Below are 3,309 nucleotides of genomic sequence, written 5' to 3' on the forward strand. Positions count from 1 at the left end.
AATTGGTTTTGAGAACAATCATCTGTATACATTATGTACATGGGAGAAAAAGATCATAAAGAAATTCTCCTACAGAGCTCATAAAATTACACCCAGCAGGGGAATCCAGCTTCTGTGTTCCCAAAGGCATCCCACAGAGACACCCCAGGCTGCTGAGCAGCTGAACAGCTGTCTGTTTTCCTTTATCAACAGACCTTGTACAGGAAACAGCCTCTTAGAGTGTCAGAACAGAGACTTTACACATAGGGACTTAAAGATCACCAAGAAATAACGGCTCTCCCCTGCTCTAGAAATAACCATGCTTTTAGAAAAATGGCAAATATAAAGCCATACTTAACAATAATTGTGTTGCCTGGACATGATTTGTCACAGTTTATACAATATTTTCCCTTAAAGTTCCTTTCATTTGTTTTTCTAAATTTGTTTACAAATCTTTCAGGCATTTTTTAACTCAATGAATTTAAACATTTTTAGAAACACATCCATGAGACATAGTGAGTATACATGTAATATTCATGTAATGTGGGACTGCATACATGTTATGGGAGATAAAGCTAGTAAGAGAGGGAAGATTCAGAACTTGCCCTAAGGATGAGTTTAACAGTTTAAAATTATTGTGTTAGATTTACCAAGCTATCACATAAGGAATGTATTATGATGTCTGAAGTGGGAGGTGGGAGATCATGGAGACAAGAAGAGCAATTAGAAGTCTGTGGTTATGGTTTGAGGTATTGAGAGATTCATTAGGGGTGCTGATATAAGAGCAGGTGAATGAAAATCGAGGACAGAGAAAAGGAAAAGTCAAGCATATTGTGTGGATTGTTCACGGGTGAGTGCCAGGAGAATCAACTGGGACGTGGCTTTCTGTCTGATAGGACAAGAATACCTGCTATATTGAAGAAAACTCCATATGAAATCATTATAAAGTTTTAAATTGTTAGATAGAAACAGGATTTATTATATATTAAACATTATTGCTCAACAATGCATAAAATAGATTTTGCATCTCAAAATGTATAAAACATAAGGCTAAAAAAGTGAATGGAAACATTAAAAATCTTCTGAACATCATTTTCATGAATAATATTACAAGAAGCTTAATTTGGATTCTAGCATGTTTCAGTTTGGTTTTAATTACCACCTGCCTTTCACAGGAAAAACATGCACCTTAGTGGAGGAAGGTCTGTGCTTTAGGGCTTAGAGGGTGAGATCAAGAGTTAAATTCCCAAAGAAGCGGTGAATGTATAAGAGGGCAAACAAAGTAAGTACCAATCTAGAGACTTTAATGTTGAATTGATACATAGGGTGTGTGTAAAGAAACACAGCAATAGCTTCAGAAAATAAGGGCTAGAAAGAAAGTAATGAAAGAACATACTTACCCCATATTGCCATAAAAATAGCAAAGAAGACTGTCCCTCCATTATCAAACAAATATGTTACCTTAACAGAAAACAAACAAAAATATTAGTCATACTACTGATTATAATAATCCAATGTTGTTTGTATGTAGGTACTTTGGATTTTTTTCCAAATGGAAACACATTATTTTATAGTTTGTAAATATAATATATGAGATCCTTTTGTGGGTCCTGCAAATATTTTATGTGATTTTCTCATGGAGAGAGGTGAAGAAACAACATTTTTTCTCTTTTCTTTTCTCTTCCCTTTGATTCCCTTTTACTTCACCTTCATTTCTGCTTAGAGATGGTTCTACCACCCTGTGGAAGTGTTAGCATAGTCTAGGAGACAGAGCTGAGACCAGATGCAGGGGCTTGCAGATTGGGTGCGGATGTTAAAGTAAATAACCCTCTAGCTAACTAGAGGGGTTGATAACTGCAGGCACAAAACGGCTTCAACTGGTTTGTCAGCCATCTCTGCCACCTTACGTGAACTTTGGCTAATTACAATATTATTTACATTGTGGTTTCAAAATTTCTCTGCCTTTGAACTCACCATGACAGTTCTGAGACAACCATATAAAGTATGAAAATGGGAGGGGACCCAATTCTAGGAATTAAGACCCAAATTCTTAGTCAAAGCCAATACTTTATCCTTGAATATTCCTCCCCTCAATTAGCAAGACTTCAAAAGACCAGAAACCACTTCTTGGTGCAGCTGCTCTTTTTGAGCCTGCTCTCTCACTCTCTCTCTCATATACTTTTGCTTTCAATAAAAGAAGCTCTCACTCTTGCTTGGCTTATGTGGCATGTCCTGAAATTCTTTTCTCCTGATGATCACCAAGAACCTGGAAAAACCTCCACTCGGAGGCCACTAACAAAAGGGTTTGTGGGTCACATGTAGTCAAACTACAATATGAGTTATAAGAAATGAGCTTTTCAGCTGAGGTGTACTTAGTTGCACTTCCTGTTAGCAAAACTTCCAGGAGTGGGGAAGTTGGAAAATGCAGAATTTTGCCAGCGAGCCAGTACTTCCAACGGGAAGGTGTCACAGTGCTATCCTTACTCTGTCATGTATTTTAAAATGTACCAGGTCCACAAGTAAGTAGAAGATATAATGAATCCCATCTTAAGTTATTAAAAAGTTTCATAAGTCACTGGACATATATAATACAGGCAAAGTATTTTTTAATCAGATAGTGACTGAAGCTTGATAAAGAACAATGTATAATTTGTATGATGTTATTGAATACAATTTTCAGGGTCACAATGATTGTTTGATTTAATAAAGTGTAAATTCAATTTACTTTTGTTTGTCTTCATTCATACTCCCTCCCTATATTTGTAAGTTAGTGAGAGAAATTAAACTAATACAGCAAGGGTAATAAATATTTGGCTGGTATACTAACCCCATAGAAACTATAGAGAAAACAGACCCACTTTCCTCAGAGGAGGCTGAGTCCAATTATGGATGAAAGAACATTATTATAAGGGAAGCTGGAATAGAATGGTGTCCTCCTTGCTCAATCTAAAGTCTAGATGGTGCTCGATGGGGGCATTACAACAACACTAATGTGTATTTTAATTGTAACATCTGGAACACACTGCAAAACAGTATGTAAAACAGGTAATCATAGGATGTATTTTCCCATAATGTAGCATTATTAAAAATATCATAAAAAGATGGGCCTCTTTTGTAGGTTTGTGGATAGGTGCAAATATCCTACATGGCTCTAAAAGTCTATGATTGTTAGGGCTTGGGATTTTTAAATATATCGTTAGAATTGGTTTTGAGAACAATCATCTGTATACATTACGTACATGGGAGAAAAAGATCATAAAGAAATTCTCCTACAGAGCTCATAAAATTACACCCAGCAGGGGAATCCAGCTTCTGTGTTCCCAAAGGCAT

General features: G+C 36.2%; 1 protein-coding gene across 1 annotated transcript in view; it reads left to right on the top strand.

The window, feature by feature from the left end:
* MUC15 (mucin 15, cell surface associated) overlaps positions 1-3,309 on the top strand; it is a 12,643-nt gene that overhangs the window by 8,579 nt on the left and 755 nt on the right. The window lies entirely within an intron of this gene.

The sequence above is a fragment of the Propithecus coquereli genome, unplaced genomic scaffold (genome assembly GCF_000956105.1).
Source record: "Propithecus coquereli isolate 6110/MARCELLA unplaced genomic scaffold, Pcoq_1.0 Scaffold319, whole genome shotgun sequence".
Taxonomy (NCBI): Eukaryota; Metazoa; Chordata; class Mammalia; order Primates; family Indriidae; genus Propithecus; species Propithecus coquereli.